Source organism: Corvus cornix, chromosome 3, assembly GCF_000738735.6.
Source record: "Corvus cornix cornix isolate S_Up_H32 chromosome 3, ASM73873v5, whole genome shotgun sequence".
Classification (NCBI taxonomy): domain Eukaryota; kingdom Metazoa; phylum Chordata; class Aves; order Passeriformes; family Corvidae; genus Corvus; species Corvus cornix.
In genome coordinates this window covers 68,113,577-68,139,359 of record NC_047056.1, presented here as the reverse complement: position 1 = coordinate 68,139,359, position 25,783 = coordinate 68,113,577, and the positions used below count along the sequence as shown (strand labels likewise).

Sequence of the window (25,783 nt, the reverse complement as noted above, 5' to 3'; positions counted from 1 at the left end):
CCATGTAATTTTCTTGAGAAACTTTTATTTCTAGCCATCAGAGATATGAAGTCTGTGTATTAAATTTACTGTGTGCCAAAGCAACTTCCATTTGAAAAGGCTGGTTCCCATTTTATAAAAGCAGAATTAACTGCAATCTCAGCTCAGCATTAATAGGAACAGCAAATATAGTACCCTAAGATAGAGTGCCTGTAACACACATAACTTATCTGTACAGAACAAGCTGGCAGAGCAGTTATGTCTTTAGCAAACCAGACTCAATATAAAAAGGATTTACTTGCATAGAAGAACATTTGCAGTCTCTGTGCAGTTTTACTTTGAATAGATTTAACATTTAACTAGTTCAACCACATTAATCCTTGAGCTCCAGACTCCTGGAAAAGTATTCATCATTCTTCATTTAGAACCAAAAATGACATTTGTGGCAACAAAAGGTGGAATTTCAAAGAAATGTATGCAAATTTTAAAACATCAGTATCTAAATAAATACAAAAACCTCCCAACTTCCTCAAACAAAAAAAAATAAGATTCATAGCAAAGCTATGCTTTTCTCATTTATATCAGAATAAGTTTTAAGCTTTAAAAGCCAGAACTTGGAGCAGCTTTTTCTCAGATAGTAAAGACCATCACTTTTGAAGTGTCCAAATTGCAAAGGCTAAATTGCAGCAATAATGATGAAATACTCCAGTCAGAAGGACCTCTAGATTGAAAATTTAAATGAGAAACCAACTCAGTGCAGTTACTGATAATGCAAGTTAATTAAGAGCATTTTTGAACACTCGTCCTATTTCCTCACTGTGATTTCCAGGTTTGCTAAAGAGTTTCCTATTGTGCTGCACATCAGGCGCCAGGGTGCAGCAATAGCTGCCCTTTATGCAATGCCTTTATTTGATACTTTGAATTTACAGTTTATCTTGAGATAAAGGCGTAGAGAAAGGGATTAACGGAAAGTATGTTTTACTGCCATTACCCTGCCTTCCTGCTGGAGAAGGACAGATGTTTGTACAGCTAAATCCATCTCTGGTTGTCTCCCATTCCCTGACACTATTCACTGCCCCTACCCTCTGCTGCAGACCACAGCCTTCCAAAAAAACCCCACCAAAATGCAAAAAGCCCTTCTCCCTCCATACTTAATCCAAGAAAAGACAAGACTGTGAAGCAATTGAGAACAAACATGAGAGCCCTACACCAGTACATCCCTCACTCCAAGCTAGCTAAAACTATGCTAAAATGTTTTGACATCTTGGCACGTGTACGCATGGACCAGCAGGCAGGGAGGTTGCCGTGTATTCCCATCCCGGGTGATATGTAAAATGCCACAGCACCTGGCCCGCAGCTCTGGTTCGGGGAAGATTAACGTGCTCTTCACCTTAATAGCTTTGGGTAACTTTGTCCCTCTCACAATGGGAGACTTACCCAACAGCTCCACCATCACTGTGGTAAGAAAATTTCCTTGGAAGGCAAAGACTCCTCTCTACAGATGGATGTGAGAGATGACCCTGCCTTCTGCAGTGGGGTCTGATTTTTCAAAAATAGCTCATCCATTGGTTTATGAAACTGAACTTGTGAAACACTAAGTGTGTCTCCTATTAGTTTAATCAGATTCCCTGCCCCTACAAACCACAACCCCAGAAAATCCAGCTTCTCTCCCATTCGCTGGAGAGCTGCTGTCTTGTGGATGGCAGGAGAAGGGCGACTGTCTCCTGCTCCACATGCAGAGATTCCCATCCCTCTCCAGTGGACAGCACTTCACCCGCCTGTCATTCTCTTCAATAACTTGTCTTGGAAAACTGTAACAGCTTGAGCAAGTCTCATCTGACTTGTGGGTCTGAACTTTGGTATTTGTTCACTGTCCAAATCTCTTCCCTCACACTTCAACAAAGCACCTTTCTTTCTTCTTCCTTTTCGTTTTTAGATTTTACTCTCCCAGGCAGACACCAGAAAAATCCCTTGTACAGCAAATTTTCCTCTCAGTACCACATTCAATTTGCATCTTCCAAATACAAATTCTCATCTTTTCTCCCACCAGTTGAGACTTCTGCTGCCAACTCTCCTAGCTCTCTTTATCAAGTGTATTTGTCAATGAACTTGCAAGTGCAATGTATGTGCTTGATAAAGCAAAGATATTGTAGAAATAAGCTGCCAAACACTTTTACAAATTAAACAAGGCTTTAACCTGCCTCTTGCTTCCCTCTCCCGAGTTCAATCCTTCTCCAAGGCCTTGTATCCTCCTTCTGCCTGCAGCCACCTCCATGCCTGCTGTTCTGCCCTCAGCTTGGTTCAGCATTTCTGCATTTCAGCATCTTTATCTCTGTCTCACCAGCCTCATGCTTGGACTGGGACAATACAAAAACCATTATGCCACTCTTTAGTAATAACCCAAGTTAAACAAAAAAAGCTCCAGCCTGCCACATTCCAAGCAAAAGCACTTTCTGAAATACCAAAATGTACATTACTACATTTTATAATAACACAACCAAGCAGCTTTCTGGCCAATGAATGTAAAGCACCTCTAATTTTTTTAAAAAACTTCATTTGACTTCTTGGATTCAACCCACTCTTATTTATTACACAGGGGTTTTGCTCATTCCAAGGCTATGTTGTTTGCTTTAGCTTTACCATTTCTGCCTTCTGTAGATGCTCTCCTGTCCTGGCAGTTCCTGTTCACTACCTCCACCCTTGAACCTTTCCTCAACCTTTATTAAAAAAAAACCCCAAAAATCAAAAGACCAACAAAACCCCACCCAATTCTCTTCCTCACCTCACCCATGTTCCGAGAGATGCCCGCTCAAACTCCCACGCTTGTTTGTGATCTGCTGCCTGCACGCTCTGCCTTAGAGCCCTTCCAGGCAGCTCTGCCCCAGCAGCTCCCTGTAACACACACTGGAGGATCAAAAAAAACCCAAACAAAAAAGCCAGCCCCACCTGGACCCCGCTGCTGTTTCTCCTTTACCTTGGAATAGCAGCACTCCACTAGAGTTGTTTCTTTGAAAAAAAAAAAAAAAAAAAAAAAAAGAAAAAAAAAAAAAAAAGGCTGGTTGCAGCTGTCCTCTGGCAGACAAGATTGGTCCACCTCAAACAGAGAAACAGGTTTTATTTCCATACAAACAAACAGCCTCCACTGAGGGGAGGAAAGCAGCATGGAAAAGGAAATATTGCAAATATTGCAAACACACCATTTCTAGTAAATCTTTGTCAGTGGATCTTAATTTCTTTGCTCTTTGCAAAGGCTATAATACCAATCCATTTAAACCTTATTTTGTTTGCAAGAAAAAGCATGTTCTTTCTCACCACTGACTTCCTGACTTCAGCAGGTTCACAGGAGGGTTCACAATCCCTTTATTGTCCGCTTTATTAACACGTATGAAGGCTTTCATTTACTGCTTGAGCTTTCCATGAGCTCTAAAGATCAGGAGAGATACTACTAAAATGCAATTTGATTGCCAGTAAGCACCAAAAGAATAAAGTGGAACTAGAACTCGCAAGTACTGGTTATTTCAGGACTTGTGACTGGCACCAAGATCCCTCACTTTGTAGAGATACTACTTTTTCTTCAAAGACTAAACAGCACAAGCAGTGTCTCCCCTGAATGTTCCACTGACACCACTTTTTTCCTGAAGACAAAGCAAGTCAATGTGGTTTTCACTCTGTTTCATTCTCTGACCTCTCCAACTAGCCTAGGTTGCAGCTCTGTCTGGGCGTGGAAAGAGTACAGTGATATTGCAGGCCACTGGACTGAGGGGGAGAGGGCAAGGAAAACATTTAAAGATAAATTAAAATCCCTTTAATAACTCCTTCTGATCCTTAAAAGTGTTTGGAAATCATACCGACATGGCATTTCCTTCTCATAGGCTTCAGGGGAGTTTTGCAAGCAAGATCTTCATTGTACTGAGACACAAGAAGATTGACGCCTGGGTTTCATCCAACTCCACAGGTGGAATGAAAGCACTCTTAATAAATAGATGGTAGAAATTTTCAGTTCTTGAAGAAGTGAAACCCTCAATACCATGGGCATCTAGCATCTTTTCACAGTGTTTTTGTGACACAGATGCTTTGGTCACACAGCAATACAATATATACTACTGTAAGCTTGCTTAAATCACCTTTCCTGGACTCTGAGGCAAATGGCCTAGAGCTGCATTTCAGAATTTTTTTTTATTGAATAATTTTTCTTTCATATGCTATTTTAACAGATGAATGCCTCCAAAATGAATCACAAAATTATTACTCTTCCACAAACACATACTACTGGTCTGTAGTAAAATCTGTCAGCACAAAACACTAATAATCTTAAATAAAATAATAAAAATTAAAAAAAAAAAAAAAGACAAAGGACTGTACAGTCCATTTGGGAAATGCTTCCTGCATCTGGAGAGAGAGAGGATCCCTGCAGTGCTAACATCTGCACAAGACAGAGAATTTATTTCCCCCTCTCCCCAGAAAGAAATAGAGATGGAGGGAGAAGAGGAAATGGCAGACAGCAGATAATCTCTATTTTACACCAACAGACAAAATGACAGTGGAAAAGACTTCTGCCCTCTGGAGTTCACAGGAAACCAGTCACAGGATGTGTCCCTTTCAGTAAGTGTACACTGTGGCAAGTTGTGTCATTAAACACAAATGGATTTTTCTTGAAGTTACAACCACAAGCAGCATCACATTTTGCAAAACCTCTTACAATTAGTATGTTGAAGAATATGAACACAGTCTCAAATAAATATTCATATATTTAAGTCTAGAAGCAATGGTACAACACCTGTTTGAAACATATATATATATATATATATATATATATATATATATACACAACTAATGATCTGCTCCATTAAGCCCAAGGAGGAAAACCTCTCACAGACACAACTGACCTGGGGTTGGTCTGGGTTTGGTTTTTTTTTCTGTTTAAAGAACCAAAACTGAAATTGCAAATCCAAGTTCCATCAAAAGGCTTTCAGGTAACCTTTTCTCAGAGCGCAGTATAAATGTTTACCCACTTCTCTCAAAATGTCATCAACATCATGTTGGGGACATGCAGTACGGGCACTGAACCAGCTTTTACTCATACAATAATGTTAATGGGCACAGGATGTGATTGCATTTTTATCTTTTCTTTAGACTCCTTAAAGTGTTTCATCACGTGTCCAAATACTACTGACCACGGGCTTTTCAGGATTTTCTTTTTTATTATAATTCATAAGTAGATTATACGAGCACACCAGGGATTATATGACTCAAATGCCGTTTTGTGGCTTTAAAAATATCTTTACTTCAAATAGAAGTCAATCACCAAACGAGATCTCCTCACCCGTGACTGCCTCTAACAATCCTCTCCCTTTTCCTTCTAAAAACCAAGGTAGCAGCAACAAAACAAAACAAGACAAAAAAGAGGAAAAACCCAACAACTTTCAGTAACTCTGAGAGTTTGTCAAACCTGTCATGTAAAAGTCATTATAAAACTGAAAACTAGAAATTTTTGAAAAACGCAAAGAACATAACCTTTTGGTTCTATTCATTTTTTTTTTCTGATTGACACATGCCAGCTGTTGAATGACTGTTTTAATGCCTTCTACTTCCTCTCTGTTAGTAAAAACAACAAAAAATTTCAGTTCACATTTAACAAAGGGCTCATTTACAAACACCTCATTTAGCAAGTAAAATTTGTATGCAGTTTCATCCTTGAACGTCTTATGCTCATCCTGTAAGACCATTCACCAGCACAAGTGCATTTCATAATATCCTATCACCCCACTGCCACACTATAGAGATTTATATATATCCTTGAAGTCTCTTGCTGAGAGTCAGGAAAGGACATGATGAGTTTGTCCTTTGACATGCAAGGAACCCAAACAGCTTTCAGAAGTGTTTTACCTCTTATTTTTAAAGAAGACAAACTACGTTATAAAGTTTAGAGAAATTAACCTGAGAGTATTAACTGTCAAATGAGATGAGGGAAATGAGATCATAGGACTGGAGCTCTTCGCAGAAATGCATGAAAAGAGGTGCTGATGGTTAATTAAGATTGTGCTGATAAGTGCCAAAAGTCAAGTTCTCAATTTCCCCTACACCTTTCAAGTATAATTAGGTTTAAAATAAAACAGAGTAACAGTGCTGACAGACACGGGATCGCTTGTTTATGTTCTGACTCTGCTTTGTATTACCTGTGAAAGATGGTAAGATTTCGTATATGTGCGTTAAAGAGCTGCTTCACATTCTTTAACTGAAGAGCTGTTAGCATGGTACAGACTGAACTCCTGAGTATTAGTGTTTAAAAAAAAAAAAAAACCAAGAAACAAAACCACTTTGGTCACCCCAAACTAGAGCCAAGTAATTAAAAAAACAGAAGTCCAATTTGTAAGCTCTTCCAGGGTACCAGGCTTCCTTGTAGTATAAACCACGCTGTCCTTAACCCACTGGGTTGCTCAGAAAGTCAGCCTGTGGCTCAGACCATTCCCCCCCCCCCCCCCCCCCACGTGTACAGCACCCTCCCACCCACAGGAAGGGAGAGATGCGGAGCCTGGGAACGCCTACAGTCCCAACAGCACCAAATTTCCATTCTGCATTGTGTCTCTCTGGTTTCTCGCTCGCACAAAGGCTGGTTTGTCATCTTTGCCACAAGCACTGCAGGCAACAGCAAATTAGTGTGGTTCACATGTGCTGACTTGCAACACCAGCTCGTAGTGAGACCTCTCTGGTTATTGAGTGTGCTGCTTCATACCTGAACAACAGAAAGCTTCACGCCTCAGCTTTTGCTCTCCCCATCTCACTGCGGACTGGTGTTAAAAGACCAATTACACACGTCTGCATGACAAAAATATTAAGGCGATGTATGAAGTTATGCACACAAACACCAGATTTCCCAGAGCTGTTACTGGTTGTGCCACTTGCATTTGCCTGCCCTCCCCCAGCTTGCCCTTGACTTCACTGTGATGCAGCTCTTAATTACATGGTCACACGGAAAGCTTCCCATAAGAGCAGAGTCTCCCCTTCGGTGGGTAAAATGGCCGGTGCTTATTCAATGTGGATGCTTAATACTTTCTTTTTCTTTTCAACATTCACTCTCATTTTACACAACACTCTTCTCAGCTTGCTCCAGAAACACAACCAGCTCACTTACGGGTCCCTGCACTGCTCAGCACATGAGTTTTCCCTCACAAAGCATACATTTTTTTTATAGCATCCTAAGACACCAGGAGTATTATTGGTACTTGATGACAAAGAGAAGATAAATTCAAAAGTGTTCTTTATTTAGGTGCCCAGTTTGACAGAACCAACTGATTATTCAGTACATCCACAGCAATGAGTCCATTGACTTTCTTTGCAGTTGTACTAACTTGACACTTCTCCAGTCATCCCAGAGTTTATTCGATGGCTACACTGCAAAATAAGTCACTTCTCTTAACAAAGTGTGCTTAAGTGGAGTCTCTTTCCCAGATGCCTAGCAGGTTCTTGCCTTTTCCTTCCAACAAACTTCCCCACCACTTTCACGTGGCACCTCCCAGCTCCTGCAAGAGGTGAAGCTGTGATTCAGCAGGAGACAATCTCTCCTGCTACTGTCTTGGTCTGCTCCACGGGGCACTAAAGTAAACAGGGATCTTCTCAGCTGAAAAGCCCAGGATCGAATCAGGCAACTAAAACCCAAACTGTAATACACAAACACTGATACTGCAAGCACTTAAGCATCCCTGACATCAGGAAAAAAAAAAAATCAAGGAAATGTTCTTTGAAATGAGACTATTTTAAGACTGTTAAAAGCAAACATTTCCCATCCCCTGAGAAGTTCTCATCACATGAGTGTGTATGATTAATCAACAAGCTGATGCACAGTCTCTCCTTTTAAGCTCAGGGAGAAATGGGAAACTTCATGCTGTTTTTACTGCTGGGCTAACCATAATCGAGGGGGAGCACAAGGGGTACACACCACTTCATTTATCAACGGATTTCATGGGTTGTTGCTACCAGCAGAAGGAAAAACCTAAGCCCTCAAATCTTCAGTTCAATTACCTCCAGATTAGACAAAGAGGACTCCAGAATCCATGATTTCTTGCTCAACTTGCTTTAAAGTCTTTTCTCTGCTGGAAAAGAGATGCAGAGAGGCTCGAGGAATTGGTCAGGATGATTAAAAAGGAGAAAATGGGAAAGAAGTACATGAGAAGCCTTGAAAGATGAAGAAGGCTTCTACAAAGTGACAGTGCATTTTACTTGCACAAGAAACGCAGGCAGGAACAGACAAGCTTCCAGGACCCGTTCCCTTTTAGTTCACTGTTTCTCCGAGTACACCGAAGATAACAGAGATGTTTTGTGCAAATACTGATGACAGCTAGATATTAGAAACTCTCCAATAACCGAAGTGTGGAGAGAGCAGTTGGAGATGCTCTTCCCTTGAACTCTCTCGAAGTCAGTAGTGACCTGTGTTCACTGTATCCTAACTTCTGCCATTAGGACTGGAATGATTAAGGACACCTGCATATCCTAAATTTCTACCATGCACAGTTTTGTGTCACTCTTGGAAACTGTTCTCAGAAAAGCAAGATTCACAAACCCTCACCTGGCATCTGCCCACCCTTACTTCAACATGCCTGTGTGCTTTGTGGTTTAGGACACAGCCTTAGTCAATGCTGATGTAAATACATACGTGTTATGTCAGTTCTGGATACAGACACTGCAAAAAGTCTTGAGAGATACTTGGTAGAGATTATGGGTGGGCATATAGCACCCCTTACTGAACATTGCTGATGTACATGCTCTAACAGCAGCTGGAAAGCTCTGGGCAATTATTTGTAACAGAGCTGGCAGCTAAAGGCTGTTCTTCTGTACTTAAGAAAAGCGATTTCCCTTAGAGAAGCAGTAGGTTATTAGCATAGAAGTACTGGAAATACCTTAGGACCCACACATCTCCAAACACTCCACTCTCCTCCATGAGGACCATAGAAAGTCCCTTTCAAAGAGCAACAGACCTACTGCAACTGTAAGCTTCTAACTCTCTGAAGTAGCTGAGAAATGATCTGTCCTGGACATCTATTAGCAGACGCCTCAAATACATAACACAGAGAAGACAATAAAAACAAATTACTAGGCGCATTATATTTTTCTTCTAGACATGTCTGCTTAGCAATTTAGGGGAAGATCACTGGGAAAAAAAGAAGGCATTGTACTGGATGTGAGTAGCCACAGTTAAACCTTCTGGAGTTTCAGGGTGTCACCTCCATGGTGAAGATCCACACTAAGTGTCTGCAGCTCAGCCAGCCTACAACTGTAGGATGCCTTTACACTAACCTGCCAGCCCAGGTACTCTGCTAACAGCAGTGTGGACAGATGGACAGGCATCCACACTCCCTCTACCCTTTTCACCAAGAGCAAGGCCAACACCCCAGCCCAAGCAAGCTGCCTAGGTGTGAGCGGCCTGCAGGAGGGTGAAACCAACACAAACCATGTAATCCAGAGTAACTAATAAGGGTCCAACTCAGAGCTCTGTACAGAGGAGTGCCACTTCATCATGCCTATGCAGTAGCAGCATCTGGCAGAAGGGCAAGCCCCAGACCAATAACACATAAAAAGCCAAACCAAACCCAAACCAAGCAAAAAAAAACCCCAAAACTCTGTCAAACCTTGAATAAATCTATTAGAGCTTACATATGTGCAGATAAATCCTTTTCACTGTATCAGTTTAATGAAAGATGATACTGGTTTGAGCCAAGGTGGCACAATTTCTCCAGCTCTACTCACTGAGAACTAATGCAGGATGCTTACTCACAGAAAAAAAAATAGTAAGAGGTGGTTAACAAAACTGACAAACCATTCAATGTTTAACAGGAAGTCCCAAGAAATACCAAGTTTCTCAGCACCCAATATTGCAGCAATACATTTCTTCCTCTCCCCTCCCTCCTTTCTTCTTTCTTTTTCTCTAGAGGATGAATTTATCTCAATTCCAGTAAAAGCAGAAGAGGTGAAAAAAAAAAGCAGCATGTTGAATGGTACCTTTGCTGCTGTTGGAAATGCAGAACAAATATGAAATGTCAGAGCCTGATACTCCCAGAGGAAAGGGCTGGCCCTAGACACAACTTCTAGACTAAAGCACAGGCATAGAAACCTCAGCCTACAAAGAGAACAAGAAGTCTTGTCTGCTCCCCTTTCTGCTCTATTCATTCCCAAAATTTTCTTACACCAAGCAGTTTCCATAACTGTCACTGAAATCAAGACCTTAAAGGGATCAACCAGACAGTTCTTGGACTTCTGGAGAATGAAAAGGGTACAAATATCTCTTTTGGGACATTAAAAATCCCTAGTCCTAGGAAGAAAAGACTGAAAATTACACATTCCGTGTACTACCCATGTGAATTTAAATACAGTAAGGCATTGTTTCTGGTTACACAGAAGTCAACCATTTTTCCATCAAACTTGAGGAGGAACATTACTGAGATGCAGATGCAGCCAAGTCATGTCACTAAAATGCCATGACTGGCTGGTAGAGCAAGTCTGGGAGATCGCTGGTTATGCCTAGAAGGCAAACTGGCTATCAGGCTTTCAAGTCCTGTACTGAACATTGCGAGTTCAAGCAGCTTGGGTTACTTTTCTTCTATAAAAGCCTGATAAATAAGCCTACTGATAAAGATTCTGCATTGAAAAAATGAAAAAAAATTCATATTTTGGCTATCAAGCAGCTACAGTTTTGAACTTCCTAGAAATAAGGGTCACTGAATTTAAATATCAAGTTGTATTCACCAGGCCAACAAAGCTCTGTTTCTTACTAATGCATCCTCCTGTTCTCCTCCTTACTTCCCAGTCAGTTGCATCATTGAGCCTTCCCTTTCACCTTCCCTTTTGCTCATGTCTCCTGCCACCCTAAACGGGGAAGAGCTATGGCTAGTCAAGCAGAACATACATGCTGACTTGGTTTGGCAGCATCCAGTTGTTTGACACCCACAAGCACTGAGTTCAGGAGTCCCTTCAGGAGGGTTAAAAGCACAGTGCCTCCTCTACACACCTGCCTCTTCCAAAAAACACCGGTCATGAATATCATTCAGTCATCTTCAATTTTACTCTGAGACATGAAAAGACTCTGAGTTTGAGGGCCAAGTGAACAAACTGCTTAAAGCTTATGCCTATGAGAAACAAAATATACAAAAATCTATGCTTTTAACATTTATTTCTTTTCTATATTAAAAACCTCACTGTACTCCTCTAATACTTTTTAAATTTTGCAATACACAGACAACTGTACTGTGTGGTCCCTCACACTACAGGGACAGGAGACCAAAGGTACAGTTTCACAAAGCCATAAAAGTGGCATAAATCTTCAAATATTCATTATGTTAACCCAAAGAATTTCTTATACTTCATATTATTCTTAGTTTGCTTGATAAAAGTTTCTCCTAAAGAATGCAAATTTGTACACAGGCAAAAAAACCCAAAAACAAAACCAAAAAAACCCAAAAAACCCAAAAAAACCCCAGTATTAAAAACTGAAGCAAAGGAACCCAAACCACAGGTGCCAACAAGGAACTTAAAATTTATTTGAGGAATTTTGGCAACTCATCACAAATGAGCTCTCGTAAGGAATACCAAAATTAGGTTAGCAGTTTCTTGTGAACATGAGGTATGGAAAAAAATGCCCCCAAAACACAACAAAACTACTGCCAAGAAGGTTTATGCTGCTTTTTTTCAGGGCTCAGCCACTGTTAATTAATAAAAATCATCCTCCAAGTCTCTCTCCCTTTGAGTCACAAAGGGGTAGGATGTCTTCTTTAACATGTTCTCCCACTCCCCCAAAAACCAAAACCCAAAGGAAAAAGTGTTCAAAACCAGTTATCTATATAGACAGGGAATGGCATGAACTACACCTCTAGTCCAAGCATGTGGCATGCACTCAGATTTAAGCACATCAGCAAAGGTAGTCTGCAAAATTACGATTCAGAGATGAAGTTACTTGAGATCCTCCCTATCCTTTCGTTTTAATGCATTGTATCCCTTAGTTTGCGTCTTTAGCAAATGTGATAATTGCTCTTTTAAGTTGCTAAAAAGTAATTCTTGTCAAAATGACATTGGAAATTCCTACGCCATAGAACCAGAGGGAATAAGAAGCCACCTTAAAACAGCACTCAATACGTGATGTGCTTAGGGTGAAACCCCAAGGCACTGCTTTTTAAGCAGTAAGCCACCACACACTTGTCAGAGAATAAAGTCACAAGGAGGAAAAAAATCTGACTCACTTCTATAACATGAAAGGCCCATTTCTGACATTTTTGGTTCATACACATATTGCACACAGGCAGCCAGTGGGCTTGAACAGACAAGGTCAGCTATCCTGGAGGGCATCTTCCATGTATCTTCAGGAAGGTTTGAGATTTGGCTGTGGTGGAAGGGGTGAGGGCATGGGAGTCAGTGGGCTTGTCTGTTTGGACAGCACTGATAATGCTTTAACTATTGCAAAACAGAGAAGAGAAAATAGTGTCAAATGCCTCATACTGAGCAATGCTCCAGCTCTTACCACTCCTTTATAGAGGACTTCCCTTGTTTAATTTCTTTTTTTTTCCCAAAGAGATTAAAACCAAAAAGAAGTCAGTGTATTGCTTAGAAACATCTGCCAACATTAACATAAGAAAATTGAGAGTATTTTTAGGATCAGCCTCTACTACGCCCATTTATGCATCAGCAATTTCAAAACAGCATAGATCAGCCACAAATCAACTCTACCAACTAGTCTTCCAGACAGAGCAATCAAAGTATATATATTAAAAATACCTGAGTCACACTGGTGGAGCGACCTCCAACACAATTTGAATGTGTTAGATTTAATTAGAAGGTGTTGACAAGTACACACATTCATTTCATAAGAAAAATATAGTCACCTTTGAGATCTTGAGCAGCAGCTGCCACCACAGTACCTTGGGCCTTGGTGGCCAAATGATCATGTAACATCTCTAGCTCAAAACTCCCACCCCTTCTTTCTCGCCTCCAAAACCACTCAAGTATTTAAGTATTTGAGATTGGTAACACTAGCTTCCAGACTTGCCATAATCCAGATTTTACTCAAATGAGTCATCAGGGTCAGGATGCAGAAGACTAAAGCTGCTGGCATTGTCTGGAGCAGGTACTGATCTCCTGCACTCAGTGCTGTTTGTTGCCTCATGTCCCAGAGTTTCTACCAAGATAATACACATCACACTCTTTGGAAAAGGAGTTTTTGTGACTTCTCTATCTTGTTAACAATAACCTAAATCTTGCACAACTCATTTAAAGTAATAATAAGTGCAAGTTGAAACACATTCCCCTCATGTTTCCATTGGAACTATTTTACTCAAGCTGCAACCAAACACCAGAAAGCTTGTGAGCTTTTCACATGACTTAAATCAAAACTGGAACAAAAATTCTGAATGCTTTCAACTCTCACTCTCTCCCCCATGAGAACTTAAATACTGGACAAAGTGACCCTAATTTCTGATGAAATAAAAGCAAATAAATAAAAGCATGCACCCTCCTGAGCTAGTGAACCTCACCTGAGTGGCCATGGTGAGAGTTGTTCACCAGCACCACCAATAGTACCTGGAGAAGGTCTGTGTCCTCAAGGGTCAGGGTGTGTCTATGCCCATTAATTACTGTGATCAGGCAAGACTCCCCATTTGTCCACACAAAACAGTGAACAAATTAGTAGTAAGCCTCCACTTTGATATATCTCTTGCACAAAGTCATTCTGCTATGTAACCATGCCTCTAACCTGAATGAGCTGTGTAACCCAAAGATTGCTTCCATACCAGGAGGGCCTTCTTGCTCACTCTGAGCTGCAAACAACCCAACCTACAGTGATAACTGTACTGAGTGAAAAAATACAACTAATTTTCTGGGGCTGGGCAAAAAAGTAATCCATCTTTTTATTTTTTAATCACCGTGAGTATAAGCAGTTCTGCAACATTATGATCAGAGCATTGTGAACACCCATTAGCTCAAGGATAAACAGCTCATTTGTGTTGGGAGATGAGAGTATTTGCAGGCAAGGCAAGGAAGGTGAGCAGTGGAGAAGACCGAGGTAAGCAAGCATGAAGACAGGATTGCTGTAAGCAGGGTTACGGGAACAAAACAAATGAAAGAGGGACCACTAGAAGAGTTTCTGGCATCCACAGCCAGTGCCACAGACCTAGAACAACCACCCAAAGAAAAAATCAGAGGAGGAAAACAGTGGTAGCAACAGCCAGAGTAGGAAGGGAGACTCTGAACAACTTCTCTAGTGGGAACAAATATTAAAGGTTAAAAAAAAAAAAAAAAAAGGCAAGCAGCCTGACATTTCCCCTCCTTGGCCACCTTCCACAGCTCAAACCTCTCTACCACTTCCTTTTACACCAGTGAGCTGTTAAGGCTTCCTTTTTCTTTGATGGAATAGATACCCAGGAGGTCCTGGGCAAGCGCTCAGACCAGCCATCTATCTCCCTGACCACCAGTCAGTCAGGCAGCAGACAGCATGCACTCAACACCTCAGACACTTACCTTGTCACAGCTACTTGTGAGCCAGAATTTCCTAAACTAAACATTAATATATTGCACATTAAAGCAGGCACATGCACATATAAAATTTACACCTTCAGCTTATCCCCCACACTGGACCTCTGAGCTGTGTGATGTGAGCCACACACTCTTAGAAGCAGCAACAACTGCAGGATAAGCCCCACGTACACAGGTTTGCTGATGGTTGGGGGTTTATCTTGTACTCCAGTTGTTCTGTGTTTTTTCAGGCAAATATTAATTTCAGTACTTAAACCACTAATCATGAAATTTTCACTTTGTGTGTGTTTGGAAAAAAATAATCAAATAGTGTAGGAAGATTAGACATTAAAAAACACAAACTACAGCAAATCACATGTAGTACGTCAGTCACCCATAACAGCCCACTCACAATGACAGAGCCTCAGAAATCTAGTGGAGAAGAAAACATCTTCTGGTTATAAAACTTTAAGCACAAGTTTTTGTCCCACAGCTCCTATGAGGCTCTTATTTCAATCCCCACATTTGCTACCTAACATTAACTTTAAAGTGGGTAACTTAGCTAACAGCCAAAGTACTGCCAGGAAAACAAACAGGATACACACAATGCATCTCTTCGCACATGCTGTTTACTATGCATTTCTTTGCTGTTTTACCAAAACGTGATACAATCTTACTGCTTCAGGTTATATTGCAGTATGAAGCGTGAGGGGCTGCTGCAAAAAATTCACTAGAGAGAAATTGAAAACCTTTGCAGTTTTCTGTACGCAAACATTGGATTGGTCCACCTCCTTCATGTAACTGAAGCAAAGGACCATCGCTGCTCCAGCTCTTTTTGAGGTGACAGAGCCTTCAAGTACTCCCCTGTAAGGGAGAGTTTCCACCAGCTCCAGCTTGGGGGAAATTAAGATAACTGGCAGCAACTGAAGATCTGGCACCAAATAAGCAATTAATTAGCTGACAGGTGGAGCGAAATAATTATTCCTCTCTATGCAGCATTTGTGAGACCACATCTGGAGTACTCGGTCTGGTTTGGGAGTCCTGGGAAAAGAAAGACTGACGTATTGGAGGGAGTCCAATGGATGTCCACAAAGCTGCTGCAGTACTTGACGTATGAAGGCGAGATTGAGAGCTGGGTTTGTTCAGTCTGTCCTGGGAGATACTCAAAACCCGGCTGGATGAGGCCCTGGCTTTGAAGTTATCCCCATTCTGTTCAGGGAGATTATTTCCTGCAAACCTACAGCTCATCTCAGAGATGTGAGAAGAACTATTAAAAAGTAGTTTAATGGAAGAAATATTTTAAAAGTACTTCTAGAAAGAAATCTGTTAGCTCTAGAGAGAGATCAGTTACAGAAAATAAATGTTTACAATATGATTGGGTAAAAAACCCATAGGTGATCCTTCCTTTAAAGAACATTAGGAGTTTCTTCCCATTGTCCCCCACCCCTTTCTTAAAGTAAGATGTGAAAGCGTTCAAAGCTACATACTTGCACAATTTAAAAAGGTTTAGCAAGCTCCCATACCAACAATCATAAAGTAAATCTACATGAAGTGGTGTGACTGCAATTTTCAAGATATTTTCTCAGAAATTATACCTCACAGTGGCAACGTACTGCTGATTATGGAAGAAATTCTTATCGCAGTTTGGGGTAACTGCGCGATTGGCAAACAGATTGTATTTCCCTTGCAGAGTTGCTCACACCTGCATCTTCTTAGTATTTCTGTGATATTTCACTTTTGGAAGAGAGTGTCAACAACAGTCCAGTGGCATTAAGAAATCCACAGAAATGTATTACAACTTCAAAATTAAACTTGAGCCACAAGCCCTCTGTACCAGTTTACTTTGGTAAGACCTCACTCATCAAGAATTACTCTCCACTTCTCATGGTGATACAATTTGAATGCATCTTTTTTTAAAAAAGGCAGATTGAAAATAAACATTGCATACCATCATAGCACCGTGCCACCTTAAAGTTTATGGGTAGCTGTTATAGATGAAGCTCCTATGGAACATAATCACTCTTCTTCCATGGGCAGATAATGTGAAAAAAAAAAAAAAAAAGAAAATAGTAACAATAACAGTAAAAATTATTTCTTTTAACTTTAGTAACAACTTTTAAAAAAAGCTAGTTTGAGTAGTCTGATGCTACAAAAATGAACATTCATCTAGTTAATCCACTCTTTCTGGTCATTGCTTTCTTGTCTCTTCTTTTTTGCGCCAAGAAGTGAAGTACAGCCTCTGCACCACCCCACACTGCCACACAGATACACTCACAGCAACCACAAACACGTCATGGTGGTCCTGAGAACAGTGCAAGCACATGAGCACAATGCTCCTCGAGGCTGCTGGGGCTCTCCTGAATCTCACCTGTGAGCTCCTCTGCCCGCCATAGTGCCGTGTAGGCGTACCTTGGGTCCGAGACTTGCTCTATCCAAGGAAATAGAACCAAAGCAATGCTGTCTACATGCAGGCCCAGATTGTTCTCTGGAGAGTCCTGCTGTGCCACACTAGCTCTGAAAGAATGACAGGTATCTTCTGCAAGACACAAATCATGGAGGAGCTGACCACAAAAGCAGGATTCTGCTGACTTGTTTAACACCTACGTTTATACACTTCATAAAGCAGAACTGTTGCATGGGGAGGAAAACAAAAACCCAACCCCAAACGTAACCTCACGATTTTGAATTAAGATTTGCTGAAAATGTAAGCAAGAGCAGAGACGAGGTTACCTCACCCTTAGAGAAGTCACTGAATCACACTGATGGTCAGTGGTTTAAAAAGAAGTCTATTAATGAAAGAAGTTTTTTTAACCTTTTACAGGACCAGCAGCAAATTGCTGTCAATGTCAAGTCATCAAGCAGTGCAAAGTGATGCTCTCCCCACCCTGCCTGTGATGACTGAGGAGGAGGAAAAGGGACACAGTCTACCCTGCACACTTTTATCTGCAGCCCTATTTGTTCCTTTTTGGCAGCCCCACTCGAGCGTTAGGACAAGGAGTTCTGCAGGTTTTAGACATGTCAGTAATGCTGTCCTAAGCAAGAAAGACGGTCAGTGCTTGTCTTCTACCTCTCCCAGTGCACAAAAGGTCACTTCCGACCTTCAAATGTAGGGGATGTTTCTTCCACAAGGTCATAACATTTAGCAGCTCTCTGCTCAGTCAAATTTTTGGGCATACTACTTTTCCTACAAAAGGGAAACTCCTAGAGAGGTGTTCCAAGGACATTGAAGCCAATGCTATATGTGGGGTTTTTAGAGGGCATACAGCCTGCTATACTGAGAGTTAAATCTGGCTCTTCAGCTTGTCAGCTCCTGCACACTGATCTTATCCCAGTTGTAGGCTGATGGGCTTACAAAGTTTTTCAACAGTGATTACAGCTAATAAAATTGGTTGCATTAAACACTTTTTTTTCTCCTTTTAGAGGTGGTTCACCTCAGCCTTTCTGAATAAAATAGAAGACATATTAAAAAATAAAATAAAAATCCAACTGCTGTTTCTCTTCAAAAGTCCAAAGTATGAGGTCTTACGAATATAAAAATCACTGACCATTCAAAGATACCCGGAGAATCTAATATTTGGAAAGAAAGGCCTGCATATTCAGCTAAAGACTGTAAGTTAAAATTACGAATGACATCAGATACTGTGCTATACAAATGATTAGTTTTAAATAGTTTTATTCCTTCTTGAAGAGAGAGAAACCAGCAAAACATTTTCAATTAATTTGGAAATGGGACTGAGAGTGTTTCTTGATGAAATCACCAATTTAAATGCTGCACAGAGTGATAACATCCAAAAATTTCATAATCTGTTGGCTATCTCACAGATGAACACCAGGAGGAAATTTAGGGAGTTTTCAGTTACTTCCCAGGGAGACAGACAGGCAACAGAACTGGCATTTTTGCTGATCTTTAGACAAAAATCTTACTGGATATGGGCTCCCTCTCTGTAATTCAAACTTTATTAGCATACAGTGACAGCATGCAAGAGGACCTGTTCACAGGGAGGTCTAAAAACATGCAAGAGGTCATTAATTTCACCATAATGAATGTACTCCACCATTAACCTTACCACCAAGAACAAACACTGAGCATTTACATATAGTTTAAGACAAGAAACAGTCTAACTGCCCACTCAGACAACAGAGGTTTTTGTTCCAAGTCTTAGAGATGCTCTTTTTTCTTCAAAAAAACATATCATAGCTGCCTAGTGAGGGGCTGCCCATAAAGAAAAACACAGTCCCAGGCACAAACAAATACTCTTTCTTTCATGGGTGTGAAAGTTGCTTTTGCTTACACTTGTTCTCCTCCCCTGTCCCTGGGGTAAAAGCAGCTGGCTGGAGGACACAGTCATCACCATCTTCCAAACAGGGCTATGAGCTGGTCTTCTCTCCTAAGTCCCAAGAAATGACCAGGTATGGGATGAAGCTTTGTGCCCAGCACTTTCATCGTCCACTGTGGTGGCTTCTGGCTTGGAGAACTTCTGAACTAACCAACAATAATTCTTCTCAATTATTCTGGGCAAGAGCATCAACTTCAACTATAAGCCCTAGAGCAGTTCTGTGGTTTAAAGGTCAGGCACAAAGGGGGAGGAAAAACCCAACATACTTGTTAAAAAAATAAAAATAAAAGCCCCAACAGAATTATCTGTACACCGTTATTGGAAGCCACGATAGGAAATACATGGTCTTCCAAAGTCATGCCAGGAAAACCTTCAGAGCTGTCTTTTTTGTAAGTGGTACAGCTGCAAGTCAAAGATCAACGTTACGCAAAGTGCTCTTTCACACACAGGTTGCTCAGAAACAAGGGAGGTTGAAAGGTCTTTATTCATACAATAAAAAGTCTTCAAATGAATGTTAAAGTTTATTTGTCAAAAATCAGCAAAACAAAAATACCTAACCCCACCCCCTCCCCACCCCCAACAAGTAAAATAATAGAAATTGTAAAGAAAAAGGATGCTAGGAATCACCAGACAGGTCATTAGAGAACTCTCATGGAATGGTAAAGTTTTTCTTTAAAAAAGCACAAACCTGACGGGCATTTAATATTAATCTTAATTCTCACAGCCTGTTTAACTTCTCTGTATAGCTTCATATAGCAAACTCAGACCTGCCATGATTGAGATTATCTGGCAAAAATATTTTCAACTTGGACTACACCAAAAAGGCTTAAGAACTATTTTGGTCAAATCTGTTAACAGAGGAAAACTGGAGCCAAGAGGAAAAGGACAATTTTAAACAGAGAAGATATTTCATGCAAGCCAAGCCAATCATTTGAGGTTTCCTCCTTACTCCTCCCAAAATCACTAGAACAAGAGTTATTTTCATGTTAAAGTGGTGCCAAACACTTCTATTCTGTTAAAGCAAATGTCCTCAATCACACACACACAAGGGCAGCTTCCTCTGCCTGCTTCAGCCAGCTCTTCCCTTGGTCTGTTCAATGTCCCTCCACCCCAGCTACTTCTCACTTTCTTCTTACTTTGTGCTGGTGCCATTACCATCACTTCCAGCTTCAAAACACTTTCCAAATTCACCACTGCGAGCAACAACACTTTGGTGAATGAAACAGTATTTTTCAAGCACTTTTGGAAGCTTCAGTACTGATGGCACATTTTGTCTGAAATGTAAGGTCTCAATTTCAGGTTATATTTGTCCTTACACAGCCAATGCTTTAGATGTCAATCTGTCTTTCAGAGCTCCCAGAGCTGCTGCAAGGGAGCTTGGAGGATGTGCAGAAGATCTTCCAGAGGCCACCCCAAGAGCCGTGAAGCAAAGTGAGCTATGTGAGGTAGAGTCTTTTTGTTCAGGGCTGGTTGACGATAGTGCCTTTGTTTTGGGGAGAGCAGAGTAACTGCTCTCACAGCACAGGATTCGATACTATTAAAAGTATTTCTGGCTCCTCTGAGGAGCTCTGACTGGGCTCCTTTGTACTTGAAAGCACTGAACACATCACTCAGATCCACTTCTCAACATCCCTCCTTTCTGCTTGTAGCCACAGGGGACCTAAAGCAGGATGGAACAAAGAATTCCCCTAGGCTAGAGAAGGCCTCCAGTCATTGCTGCCTCCTAAAAAATCCACCAAAATAGAGTCAACCAAATAAGCACAGAGGGGTGACCTTCCCTGTTCTCATCAAAACGTTCTCACATCGCAGCTGCCTTGCAGAGTTCATCACATTAAACCACATCTCAGTATGATGAACATCAATGAACTTGCTCTAAAAATTTAGGCTTCTGCCTTAAGCAAGAAGGACTTACTACTCACAGATACTTTAGAAAATTATAGTGGAAGGGGCAGCTTTCAGAGGTGCAAGACTTCTCTGCATCAGGAGAAGCTGGGCTGGAAAATGTGGGGTAATCTCTCCCCACAGCACCCTGTCACAAGCAACATCAGTAGATCCATTCAAACTGGGAAGTTTTTGATACAAAGAAGGAGATGCATTTTGAGAAGGGCAGCAAGTTTAAAATTAATTTGCTGTCCTCTTTTTTCCACTTGAAAAAACGGTTTAACTCAGACCATCTAATTCAAATCAGTTGATACTGCCAGGCTATCTTTTTTGATAGCTTTTTCAGATGAAAAACATTCATTCAGATTCATGGTATACAAGGAATAGAGCTGGTCAGGAAAAATCCGACAGTAATTTTCTGCAAGATGATTTAGTTCTATCCACACCTTAAAGCTCTGAAAAACTGCTGCTGATTTTATACTCCAGTAAAAAGTCAAGGTGTCAAAGGTTCTATTTTGCTCCAAACAGGTGGCAGTATTTTGAGCTGAAATCCTTGCTTCACAGCAAGTTACCATTTAAAACAGTCAGAAGCAAGATGAGGCATCATGTTTTGATTGACTTCAAGTAATAAGATTTTTCACCTCCCCCAGTAGAAGTAGTGATATTGTTCAATTTTGTTCCTGTTCCAAGTGAAGTAAAGTTCCAAAAAAGCTCTACAAAATGTGATTGTTTTCCTGCAGCCAGTGGTAAGCACAGCAACAGGGTACTTCTCCTTGGCTGCAACTCCTGTAAGGTCAGGCCGGTTTCTAGTTTCAGGGCTCAAGGACACTTCCCACAGACAGGTTTAACTTGACCCCTCTCAAACCGGGAGGCAGATTACCTGCCCGAAACTAAAGCCCTGCTTGAGTTAACAAGTGAGACTGCCCTAGAACACAGTGCTAACGGGGCTCACGCGCTCACTCCTTAGGGAGTATCACACGCTCCTCGGATGTACCGAAACAGCTTCAACCTTTCATGTTTCATCTGCACCTGTCATTTCTCTGTCTGGAAGTCAGGCACTAAGGGCAAAACCCATTATAGGATGCAAATGCTAGAAATCCCAATTCTTCTACACCTGCGTGTTTGTCATCTACTGAAACACCAAGTTGGGTTTGTTTTGGTTTTTTTTTGTTTTGGTATTGGGGGGGGGGGGTGTGTTTGGTTGGTTGGGTTTTTGGTGTGTTTTCTTGTGGGGTTTTTTATGTATAAATTATTACTACCTTACCAAATGCAGGTTAGGGTTTTTAAACAAGCCAACATGGTACCAAGTAAGACAGCTGGCAGGCAGGGAGATGCAGCCCTGGAGTTTCACCTCCTTCTGTGGCCCTTTGCAGTGGGTGTCCCTGGCAGCATTTCCCCCGCCACGCCGGCCATTGGGAATGCAGCTCTGAGGCGCACAATGCATTCAGCACAGCACAGCAAGCAGCTGCATCCCTGGCTCAGGCGTGCGAGATCCATAGGGATCACAACTCAGGGTGCTCCACACCAAAACACGCAAACCCTTTTGTGGGTTCTGCCTCAAGTAAATGGCTGACTTCCACAATACAAATCTGTAGGCCTTTTGTCACCAAAGGAATCCTTAATTGCTGGATTTCAATAAGACTGCTCGGGTGAACTAGATTTGTTGGTTCAAGTCCTGTTTTTGGAGTAATGGGTCAAAACTACTTGTGAAGACACTTCTGTGGGAGCTGCAGGGGTGGGAGAGGGACAGGAGTTATTAGTTTTCTCCCTCTGAAAGAAAGGTCACTTTGACAATACACACTGCCAGCAGCAGACCTGCCCATAAAACAAATTACAAAGTGCTGTCCATGACACAAACACCATTATAATATGTTCAAAGTAGTGCCCAAACTGAATTAAACAGAACTTCACAGAACAAGTTTGAATCAAATATTAATGTACTCCCCAAAGAGAAGGATGAAGGGAAAACACATGCATCAACTCTCTTTCTCCCTGAAGTAAAAGCACGGTAATGCAGCAAGACAGAAAAGTGAAGATGCTGGTTAAATAAAAGTAATTGGTCATAAGGTGGCCAACAGCTCTAAGCTTTCCTTAACACAATCAAATATATGATATTGTAGATGTACCATATTAGTGTTAAATCATCACAAATGTGCCAGACAGTTTGCACTCACCTTAGCCATAATTCTATTACACTCTAAATCCAGTGCAGATGATACCATGTCCAGATTAGTATATTCAGCTTAATTCAGCTAAGCCATGGGGCTAGTTGTCACAGAGGCCCTCACCATATCAGACTCCACTCATGCATTTCGGATGACACCATTTAGGTATTTCACATAAAGGTATTGTGCAATCTACTGTAGTCTGTCAAAAATAACTAGTTCCTCAGCAATGTTTTTTCTTACTCATATGAATTAGAAATTTATCAGTGGGTCCTAACTTTTAAAGACACTTGTTAAAATTATTAATAAGCAACTTCTCTATACCACCTTCTTCACTCCTGGCTTGCACTGACTGCTACGCATATATACCAAAGTTGTTTGTCCCTCACTGAAGACATGTATTTAACTCAACATCAAAATAATTTCCAGTGAAGGCTGTTCAGGTTTTATACGTAACAGGTATTTCATGCCACTATGTCTTTCACCAGCAGGTAACGCAGAATTTCTGAAACAACATGCCTGAAGCATAAACCACAAAACACCACAGCCAGTGGCCTACCATCAGACAACTTCATATTGAAAATTGTTTCTTTTGCCAAAGACAAGCCACACAGATGAGGCAGTAATTTGTTGGAGGTAGAGAAGAAGGATGCTTACAAACACCCTCTAAGAAGCATCTGAACATTTCAACAAATCTGCAGCCCTACTATCAACAAAATACAAATCTCTAAAGCATTATTTAGGCAATCTTTCTTTCTCTCTTTCATCAAAATTACAGCTCTATGGGGTAAAAAGGGCTTAAGAAGAAACCCAATGTCTTTTTCACAAGAGATACAATTTTTTAAATTGTTCTTATATTGTGAAAAGACACTGACCTACTGACATCCATCAAGTGCTACCAGTTTTTCTGAGCACACAGGTCAAGGTGCTGAAAACTCCTGTATCACTGGTAACAACCTTTCCGCTTTACTGATACTAAATAAATGTGCAACCGTAAAAATGAACTACCGCCCCTCCAGTTTCCCACTGGGTCAAGCAGTGGCTACAATGGCTGTAACTGAGAAGCTGGAGATGCTGCCTTCCCTCCCTTCCCACTCTGGTATTTTTCTTCTGCACTCCTTTGTTCACTTAACAGAACTTTGTTTGAAGTGTGTTTTTACTCCTTCACTGCATGACAAACCCACACAGTCAGAAGACAGGCTTATAAAAACCACAGATCTCCAGCAGGGAGCTCAACGGTGGGTGTAATATTGGACACAGCTCTCCATTCATCATGCACATTCTCTGGATTTCAAGTTGACAGTGTCCCTTTAGCTTACTGTTCCTCCTCATGGGAGACCAGACGAGTGCACCCTAATGAAAACACTTCCTCCACCAGCATACAAACAAACAGATCTTCACCTGCAACTGTTCTCAGCTTCCAGAATGCTAGTTAGAAAGACATAAAGACAAAAAGAAAAAAAAAAAAAAAAAAAAAAAAAGGGTGTGGGAAGGAGATCCTGGAAAGTGTTACAGCTGCAGGGATGGTGGAAGGAAGGATGTGGGAGTTAAGGAGGTTGTATACAAGGAGGAAAATGACAAGGTCTCAAAGGCGTTGCCAGTCTTGTGCAGGCATTTCAGAAGCCCGGTCCGCTCTGGTCACTCGTTATTTAGCATTTTAAGAATCAGAGCATATCAGAGTGATTGACGAGCAACTGCAGACGGTTGCTTTCCACTCAGCCCAAACCTTCTCCTCCAGCACCTACTCAGTCCTGCCCTCCCCGTCACCGCTGAAGGGACTAAGGTATCATGGTCTTGTTTCCCCAAAGTGACCCCTTCTCCCGCCAGCCGTCTCCCAGAGCTCACGCACACGCAGAATCCACACAGAGCAGAAATCAGGCGAGACCCCGAGGAAGCAGAGGCCAAACTGAGCATTATTAAGGAGGTCGGGCGACACGTACGCTGTGGCTCTGCAGACGCAGCAAAACGCTGGCACCTATGGTGTGGCGTTTGGTATCGCTCCCTAATCTAAAATGTAGCTGAAAAGGAACTGGCACCAGATCAGTGGCCTCATCTGGGAAGGAACAGAGAGGCTCTAGGGGAGAGACAAGAAACAAGCCTCTTTTCACATCCTACCACCCTTGGGCATTTTGTGCGTCCCTTCTTTCTTCCCTGAAAGAGGCCTTTGTCACAGACGCGCAAATCCTATACGATTTATTTCAGAGGGAGAGAAGGTCTTTTTATTTATTTCCCCCCCCTCCCCTTTTTCGCAGTTCGGCGACAACAAATAAGTCCCTGTGCTGCGCCCCCTCCTCTCTCCCTGGCCGGTGTCCACGGGGGCGGGGGACACCGACACGGCCGACCCCCGGGCACGCAGGGGCCCCGTACAGCGGTCATCGGCGCTGCCCCCGGCCCTCCCCGCGCTGCGGCCGCGGCTCCCGGCGGGGGAGGCGGGCGCGGGTCCGCGTGTGCGTGCGTGGGGGAGACCCGCAGCAGCGCCGCCGCCTCCCCTCGCCGGGAGCCCCCGCACCCCATCACCGCTCGGGCGCACAAAGGAAACAGACCCGCCGCAGCATCCATCCATCCATCCATGCATCCCCCCGCCCCCGCTCTCCCGGGAGGGCTCCGGCCCCTCCGTTACCTGGGTTTGGTTCGGCTCGGCTCGGCTTAGCTCAGCGCAGCGCGGGGCCGGGGCGGCGCCGCCGCACTCGCATCCTCCTCGCTCCGCTCCTCCGCTGGCTGCCCCCGCCCGCCCGCCCGCCGCAGCGAGGGGCGCCGCTCCGGGCGCCGCTGCCTCTCCCCGGGGCAGACGCGCTGCGCCGAGCCGCGGCCGGGCGCGGAGGCGGCGACTCCGTGCGGCGGCACAGCCGCAGCCTGGGCAGGGATGAGCTCGCACGGGCTCTCCGCGCTGCTGCTGGTGCTGCTGCCGCTGCCGCTGTCGCCTCGCCTCCGCTC

At 42.3% G+C, this 25,783-nt stretch overlaps 1 protein-coding gene across 4 annotated transcripts in view; it reads right to left on the bottom strand.

The window, feature by feature from the left end:
• Nucleotides 1-25,577, bottom strand: part of FYN (FYN proto-oncogene, Src family tyrosine kinase) — a 138,858-nt gene extending 113,281 nt beyond the window's left edge. For all 4 annotated transcript variants that reach the window (XM_039569184.1, XM_039569181.1, XM_039569183.1 and 1 more), the window contains exon 1: nucleotides 25,470-25,577. The gene's annotated coding sequence lies outside the window, so the exon portion shown is untranslated. The remainder of the gene's footprint in view (nucleotides 1-25,469) is intronic.
• Between the last annotated feature and the right edge of the window lie 206 nt (nucleotides 25,578-25,783).